Source organism: Rhinopithecus bieti, unplaced genomic scaffold, assembly GCF_001698545.2.
Source record: "Rhinopithecus bieti isolate Rb0 unplaced genomic scaffold, ASM169854v2 scaffold_425, whole genome shotgun sequence".
Classification (NCBI taxonomy): Eukaryota; Metazoa; Chordata; class Mammalia; order Primates; family Cercopithecidae; genus Rhinopithecus; species Rhinopithecus bieti.
The window spans coordinates 580,098-589,464 of NW_016803361.1; the positions used below are offsets into that span (position 1 = coordinate 580,098).

At 42.8% G+C, this 9,367-nt stretch overlaps 1 protein-coding gene across 3 annotated transcripts in view; it reads right to left on the minus strand.

Annotated features, from left to right (window-relative positions):
* The window catches only part of PIK3AP1 (phosphoinositide-3-kinase adaptor protein 1), a 140,111-nt gene that overhangs the window by 37,804 nt on the left and 92,940 nt on the right, over positions 1–9,367 (minus strand). The gene's annotated exons all lie outside the window — the stretch shown is intronic.

Here is a 9,367-nt window from a genome sequence, read left to right on the forward strand (position 1 = left end):
TATAATATAAAAAATACAAAATATATATAAAAATATTATATATATATATATAAAAATAACAGGGTCCCAGGCTGGAGTGCAGTGGCCATTCACAGACACAACCACAGCACACTGCAGCCTCGAACTCCTGGCCTCAAGTCATCCTCCCACCTCAGCCTCCCAAGTAGCTAGGATTACAGACATGCACCACCATGCCTGGTTTACAAATTGTGGTCTATTCAAACAATGGAACATTACGTAACAATTAAAAATAATGTACTGAAGCTATTTCTATCAACATAGTTACTTTTCAAAAACACAATGTTGAGTGAAAAGTTAGACAGGTATTACGGTATGATATTGTTTATATAAGGTTCTATGGCCTATAAAAATATAGTACAAATTGTTTATGATTTCATAAATATGCAGTAAACACATAAATGTGCTGGGAATGATAAATAATGAATTTTTGGAAGTGGTTACTCTATGGAGAGGGAGAGAGGATCACTGGATTCCGGAGGGGGTTGACAGAGGACTATAACTGGAACCATATTATTTAATTAAAAAAAAAAATCTGAGACAAAAAAAGGAATAAAAAGGAAATACATATTCTTGAAGATTCAGAATCTTCCAAAAATACAATATTTTAGATAATTGATATGCTACCCAAAGGGGGCAAAATAAGATTCTATTTTTGTATTTGCTTATATATGTAAAAAAGAAACTCTGGGCCAGGCACGGTGGCTCACACTTTTAATCCCAACACTTTGGAAGACCAAGGCAGAAGGATCACTTGAGCCTAGGCGTTCGAGTCCAACACACGCAACACAGTGAGACCCCATCGCTACAGAAAAAGGAAAAGAAAAAAATTAGCAAGGTATAGTGGCACCTGCCTGTGTTCCCAGCCACTTGGGATGCAGAACCGGGAGGATTACTTAAGCCAAGGAGGTCAAGGTGGCAGTGAACTGTGATCATGCCACTGTACTCCAGCCTAGGCAACAGAGCAAGACCCTGTCTCAGTTACAACAACAACAACAACAAAAAGAAGAAGAAGAAGGAAAAAAAGAAAAGAAAAGAAACCCTGGAAGGAGATATAAGAAATTAATATCAGTGGTTTTCTAGGAACTGAGAAGATGGGGATAAATAATACAGAAAGATATTCCACTGTTCATCTTCTTATATTTTAGCTTTTCAGCCTATTTGAAAAAATAAAGAAATGCAGTATTCTGACATGTTTGTGTTACCTTATTAACCAAAAAACACACAAACAAAAAACAACCTCCTTATTTCTACGCCTTCAGTTTATGTCTCCTGGCAGAGTGGACGCATTACATAAATATAATGTACCTTGATGTCTTCCAGTTCAGGGCACTACAATTCCAAATGAGGAACCAGTAAACAAATCCCACCCGCCTGCTCTTGTCACCACTGAATTCCATAACAGACTAGAAAGATTAGGGTAATTGTACTAATCCTGAAGCATACCTAGAGATGCATTCATTATTTTAAACATGTTCTGATAAGAACTCACACCTAATTAATTCTTTAAAAATTCAAGACCAGAAAAATTCTACTTATATGAGACTTTCAGTTTAATTTGCTTAATTGTGTTTCATGGAACATTTTCCTCATGGAGTTAGAAAATGGAGGCTGGGCACAGGATGTCACACCTGTAATCCCAGCACTTTGGAAGGCTGAAGTGGGAAGATCGCTGAGCCCAGGAGTTCAAGACCAGCCTGGGCAACAGAGTGAGACCATGTCTCTCCAAAAAAAAAAAAAAAAAAAGCTGTTCTTGGTGGCTCACGCCTGTAATCCCAGCACTTTGGGAGGCCGAGGCAGGCAGATCACGAGGTCAGGAGATCGAGACCATCCTGACTAACACGGTGAAACCCCATCTCTACTAAAATACAAAAAATTAGCCGGGCATGGTGGCGGGCGCCTGTAGTCCTAGCTACTCAGGAGGCTGAGGCAGGAGAATGGTGTGAACCCAGGAGGCGGAGCTTGCAGTGAGCCAAGATCGCGCCACTGCACTCCAACCTGGGCGACAGAACAAGACTCCATCTCAAAAAAAATAAAAAATAAAAAAATCGACTGGGCATGGTGGTGCAGGCCTATAGTCCCATCTATTCAGGAGGCTCAGGTGGGAGAATTGCTTGAGCCCAAGAGATCTGGCTGCAGTGAGCTAGGATCATGCCACTGCACTGCAGCCTGGGTGACACAGTGAAACCCTGTTTCAAAATAATAAAAAGAAAAGAAAAATGGGAAGGAACACATATTCTACAGGTGTGTGCCCTGCTAAGAGCAGGACCCTCCTCTACCTGACCAAGACTCTGTATTGCCTTCCCTCTTCTCAATTCTTACCCCAATTTCCACTCCCACCTGCCTGACCCTGACCCCAGTTAATTTTTGAAACTCCAGTTTGAAACTCATCATTAACCCAACAATGAAGCACCAAGGAACTTACCCCCAAGGGAAGACATGCTTGGGTCAGACACCTGTAAAGATGAGGGGAGGGAGAAACTCCACAGACCTGTGATCCAGCTTTATACTGCCCAATGCTGAACCCTCTAGAAAACCATACCTGTCTCAGGCCCCAGCATCTCCAGGAACCTTCTCTAGTGTATCGCAACCTCAGGACCATTTTAATCACTAATCACCAAATCTCCCAGGCTGATAATATCAGAGTGCAAACCTCACACACACAATCTGTCAACCCTGTTGACAGAGTGGTAAAAGCCTCATGCAATGGTCCAGCTATTTTCACTAACAACGTTCAATCTGAGAGAGTTGATTTGCATATCACAGACATAGGTGCGAAACTGAAGGAGCTGTAAAGAGAATTTAGGGAAATAAAACGTGGAAGAAAATAGTAGAAGCAAGAGCAGTCCTGGCTGGTCCTGGCATGCTCATATATATGGATGCAGGCTTCCACTCTGGGTACTATAACCCCTTTCCTAATGTGCTCATTTTGGGAGAAGTTAAAGAAACAACTTAAAAAGAGAAAAGAACAAGCCAAGTGCGGTGGCTCATGCCTGTAATCCCAGCAATTTGGGAGGCCAAGGCAGGTGGATTGCTTGAGGTCAGGAGTTCGAGACCAGCCTGGCCAACAGGGCGAAACCCCGTCTCTACTAAAATACAAAAATTAGCTGGGCATGGTGGCGCGTGCCTGTACTCCCAGCTACTCAGGAGGAAGAGGCAGGAGAATAGCTTGAACCCGGGTGGCAGAGGTTGCAGTGAGCCGGGATTACACTACTACACTCCAGCCTGGGTGACAGAGCAAGACTCCGTCTCAAAAAACAAACAAATAAACAAAAAAGAGAAAAGAAAAAAGAAAAGAACAGAAAAAAATGTGCACCCGTAATGAGACTTAAGAATATCATGACTCCTTCCACCAAGAAGGACATCATTTCTATAGCATTCTTGCCAAAAATTCATAACCTCAGCCCAATTATAGAAAACATCAGACAAATTCAAACTGAAGGGCATTATACAAAATAACTGATCAGTGCTCTTCAAAAGTATCGAGACAAGGAAAGACTGAGGAACTGTTACAAGCTGAAGGAGACTGAGAAGAAATAACCAAATGCATTATAAGATCCTAGAAAGGATCCCGGAACAGAAAAAGAATATCAGCGGCACAACTAGAGAAAAGTGAACAAGGTCTATAATTCAGTTAGAAGTATTGTGCCAATGTAATTTCTTGGCTTTGGTAATTGTACTATGGTTATGTAAGATGTTAGTATTAAGGGAGCCTGAGTGAAAGGTATGCAAGAACTCTGATGTTTTTGCAACTTTTCTCTCTAAAAGTAGTTCAAAATAAATTTTTTTTACAAAAAGGAGAGGAGGGACCACTATAGCAAAACTAAATAATCATAGCTCCTGGGGATGACCCCATGATCGTCCTTCCTGTCTGCTTACACTATCAAGCTAAGTACCTTCCAATGACACTGTGGAGCACATGTGTGTGGATGCAATGATCGAGGTGGTGCGAAATGAATCACTTGTGAAAAACAAATATTTTTACTTTATAGTCACACCTTAACTGGTGGTTAAGAGCATGATTTTGGAAGCAACAATGTAGGTGGTTAAATGTCAGCTCTGTGACTTGGTAGAGTTCTTCGGCCTCCTTGAGCCTCCCTGAGAGTGTCTCACAGGATGATGAGAAGCACGGGCATTAGGATCGAAATGCATAGGTTCCAATTGTGTTTTTCCCACTTCTGGCTGTATTGACTACACACCCACCAGTCCAACACCAACCAGTCTTTCTAGGTTCAATCAAACATTCAGACTCACAAGATGACCCTGGGACATGCTTGGCACCAGTTCACTCAGAAAGATACAGGACACAAGCTAGCAGGGCAGTGACAAGAGCTGGTCTTCCTTTGAGCCAGTCCTTGCACCTGACCAGCAGCTCAGATGCAAAGAGACAAGATCCATAGCAGTCCGCGCTGGTGAAAAACCTCATGTCCTACAAGAACAATTTCTCTCATAGCAACTCCAGAGGCACAGCTTCCAGGGTCTGCATGAGAGATATGCCACAGTCAATGCCCTCAGGAAAGCCCAAAGAACGGTATCCCTTTGAAGTATTTCTAGTTCCTGTACAGATCCTCCCAGTTCCAGATGCAATTTACCAATCAGGAGCCATTTTTATTGTAGGCAATGTTGCCTGGAAACATAGTTGACATTGGCTCTTATCAGGTTACCGGGGTAACAAAGCTAGGAAGTCAACTGAAGGTCAAAATCTTATGCAGAAAGGGAAATGATAGCTATTATATTTTCTCTTTGCCCATAATTATCTTGGGCCAAGTTTTAAAAATCCTCTCAGCTTCTCTCTCTTCTTGTCTGTAAAATGGTGATAATAATAGTATGTATCTCACAGGTTTGTCGTGAGTATTAGGAGCTTGCCAACTGCTTAGCACAGTATCTAGCACACCGGAAGTGCTAACGGAATGCTAGCTACTATTATTACTATTACTATTATTTTTATTATTAAATTCTATACCCAGGCTAATGTCCTAAACAGAGAAAATTCAAAAAAGAGGATTCAATTTACACTTCTTTCAACAGGACCTTTATTTGTTTGAACCCAAGTTTTCTGTCTTCAAAGTAATGAATGCTTATGAGTTCATTGTAATATTTGAATTTCCACACATATTCTCAAATACTTCATTATTATATTTAGCCTAGTAAAAACTATGCCTACTCAATATATTTATATTTGAATATACCTAAAGCACAGGAGGAATCTTCAGACAACAAACATCAATTATTTACAATAGAGTTATTTATGGAAATCTGACTCACAGACAAGGCTGGCCAGGTGCATTTCCTTTATCATGGCTTCTGGACACTAAGTACTGGCTTGACAGAGCCAGCAGGCTTCTTCCCTCCTTGGTGAAGGGTCTGCCACTGCGGTCCAGACCAGACTTGGAGCTCCCATGCCCATTTGCCTTACACTTCCCTGACACTTCCCTGACACCTATCACACTCTTTATTAGCGGCCCAGCAGTGAACACCAAGGGGCAATTCCTGCAGCTCTTTCATCCCTGCTGGCACCACTCCATGCCACCAGGACCATAGGGAGAGGCCAACCTTCAGGACAGAGCCTAAAGCCAGAGGATCTGAGGCATGGCTGGAAGAACATGACGGGGGCAAAGGTGCAGGGGGAGAGACAGGGTGGTCTGCAGACACAGGGAAGACCCGAAGTCAGGAGTAAAGGCACTGACGAGGGCTAGAGCCAATTGAACAGACTGCATGCAGGGGACAAACTTAAGTCAGAGAAAGGCAGCAGCTGAAACCAGGCAATTAATAGAGACCCAGGTGCTGGCCACTGAGCAACCAGTGCAGGTCGGCATCATGATCAGAAGCATGGACTTTGATATCTTGGAGACCTGGGTTCAAGCCCTGGTTCTGACTCTTCCTAGCTCTGTGTCCTTGGGCAGTCACCTGACATGGCTAAGTTTCTATATCTCCATCTGTAAAGTGAGGATAAGTAACTGTACCTACCTCATATGATGATCATTCAGGCCAAAGGAGACAATGCTTATAAAATGCTTACTAATAGTGCCTGGCACTAAATTTTCGTTGTTACCATTATTATTATATTGAGGCAACTTAGTTGGCATATCAGTTTTCTATGGCTGCTATGACAAATTACCATTTAAAACAACGTAAATTTGTTATAGTTCTGTGGCTCAGAAGTCTGAAATAGGTCTCACCGGGTCAAAGTCAAGGTTTTGTCAGGGCTGCATTCCTTTCTGGAAGCTATAGAGGAGGATCTGTCTCCTTGTCCTTTCCAAACTCTAGAGGCCACCTGCATTCCTTAGCACTAGGCCGTCTTCTGCCATCTTCAAGCCCAACAATGTTGGGCAGAAAGCTTAGCTGAACTAAGTCCTCTCCTTGATGCCCTCTGTCTGGTCTGTTTTCTGACACCCTCTTCCACTTTTAAGGACCTTTTTGATTATATTGGGCTCACCAAGGTGATCCAGGATATTCTTCATATCTTGAAGTCAGCTGGTTAGCAACCTTGATGCTGTCTGCAATCTTAATTCTCCTTTGCCATGTAACTTAGCATATTTACAGATTCAGGGGAATTATTCTGCCCGCCAAGATAGGCCCAAGTATTAGGCATAGTCATTCTGCCATGAATTTCCTTCCCATACTGGGTCAGTGAAGGGAAGAGAGGACAGGAATTAGGGCACACTCAAGTGAGTCCATCATGTTTACACACAAACTAGGCAGCCTTGCTCTGATGTAGACATTATTCAGTCTCTAGATGTGCACTGCCTTAAATGAAGTTACCTAAAAATGATTTTTCCATTTATATTATAAAGAAAATGATATATATTTTTTTCTGAGATAGAGTCTTGCCCTGTCACCCAAGTTGGAGGGCAGTGGTGCGATCTTGGCTCACTGCAAGCTCTGCTTCTCGGGTTCACGCCATTCTCCTGCCTCAGCTTCCTGAGTAGCTGCGACTACAGGCACCCACCACCATGCCTGGCTAATTTTTTGTATTTCTAGATTAGAGATGGGGGTTCACCGCGTTAGCCAGGATGGTCTCGATCTCCTGACATCGTGATCTGCCCGCCTCGGCCTCCCAAAGTGCTGGGATTACAGGTGTGAGCCACCGTGTCCGGACAAGAAAATGATTTTTTAAAATCTTTAGTTGAACATAAATATCTTTGTACACCAGGAACAGCAGTTACCATACACAGGCCTCCATGTCCCTATTCCATTTTCATGGCAAACATCACTAACCAATCATAGCATTCTTTCTGTCCTTCTCAACACAGCACCCAGGCACTCAATACTGGCCAACTGGGGCCAATATTTATTAAAGGTGTGGTAGCTCATGCCTGTAATCCCAGCACTTTGGGAGGCCTAGACAGGAGGATCACCTGAGGTCAGGAGTTCAAGACTAGCCTGGCCAACACAGCAAAACCCTGTCTCTACTAAAAATACAAAAATTAGCTGAGTGTGATGGCGGGTACTTGTGATCCCAGCTACTTGGGAGGCTGAGGCAGGAGAATTGCTTGAACCCAGAAGATAGAGGTTGCAATGAGCCAAGATGCACCACAGCACTCCAGCCTGGGCAACACAGCGAGACTCCATCTCAAAAAAAAAAAAAAGGAAAAAGAAAACAAAAAAACTAGGCTGGGAGCAGTGGCTCACACCTGTAATCCCAGCACTTTGGGAGGCCGATGGGGGTGGATCGTGAGGTCAGCAGTTTGAGACCAATCTGGCCAACATGGTAAAACCCCATCTCTACTAAAAATACCAAAAAAAAAAAAAAAAAACTTAGCCAGGCGTGGTGGTGTGCACCTGTAATCTCAGCTATCGAGAGGCTGAGGCAGGAAAACTGCTTGAACCCAGGAGGTGGAGGTGGCAGTGAGCCAAGATTGCGCCACTGCACTCCAGTCTGGGTGACAGAGCAAGACTCCATAAAATTTTAAAAAATAAAATAAATTATAAAAGAAAAAAATACTGGCCAACTGGCATTGGCATGTGAAATTATTTTTAAAATGCTCTTTTCCACACCTAATTAGGCACTAAGTCCTGATAGTAGCAGATATTACCTTTGTAATACCACATTTTTTTAAAGGTACCTGGTTGTCTGGGGTTAATGAATGATAAAACCCTCTCAGGCTCTAAATATGACAACCCCACATGTACACACAACCTGGGCATACAGTGAACTACACAGAATATTCTGTAAGTGAAGGGAGTCTGTTTCTAGACAAAGAGCATTTTGGGAGGGAAATCAGAACAAATCCCTGCATTCCTGGATGTTCAGGGTTTGTACTTCAGATCCTAAGCACTTATATTTCATGACTTGCAAATTAAAAATAAACCAAAATGGCCGGGCGCGGTGGCGCAAGCCTGTAATCCCAGCACTTTGGGAGGCCGAGACGGGCGAATCACGAGGTCAGGAGATTGAGACCATCCTAGCTAACACGGTGAAAACCCGTCTCTACTAAACAAAAAAAACAAAAAAAAACCCAAAATGCACTGAAACCTATTGGTCTGAGGAGAAAGTGCAAAGTTCTTTTATTTCAGCAAAGAAAAACAACAACAATGACAAGCAGACTCTGGGGCCACGGCCTCCTACTGGAAAAGCCAGCTATAGAGTCACACTGCACTGTATTTAAAGAGTCAGTCAGAAAGAACCCACTCCTGGAATGCAAGAAGCTTGAACAGATGAGAGAACACCCAGGCAGGCACTTAATTAAAGAATGAATCAAGGGCAATGGTGAATTCTCAAAGACACCCATATGATACTCCTCGTGGGACACAGACCACAGAGCTGCAGTGGAAACTCCATCCAGATTATATGCTGTTAATTTAACAGAAAGCCAAGTGAGTATTTAATACAGTGAAATGTCAGCTACTGAAAGACTATTCTTCTAGAAGGCTTTCAAACCCTGAAAGGAGGCCAAAAGAATTTTTTTTCCCCAGCAAGAATCTTTTGTGGCTAAAAAGAGAGCCTTAGAGCAAGGAGCATTATAGTCAAACATTTGAAGATAACCTAGAACCTAATGGGTCAGTTTGACCCCAGGTAGAATGGTTTGACTGACCATGCCAATAAAAAAGTCCAGCTTTTCTGTACCCTAAAGAAGTAATGGGATGGAAGAAAGAGGGAGAGGGAGAGATGGGAGAGATATGCAATCACACACACACACACACACACACACACATACACACACACTGTGATAGTTAATTTATTTTATTTTGTGAGACAAGGTCCCGCTCTGTCACCCAGGCTAGAGTGCAGAGGCACAATCATGGCCCACTGCAGCCTCAATTTCCCAGGTGATCCTCCCACCTGAGCCTCCTAACTACAGGCATGCATCACCATGCCAGGCTAACTAAAAAAAAAAAAAAAAAAAAA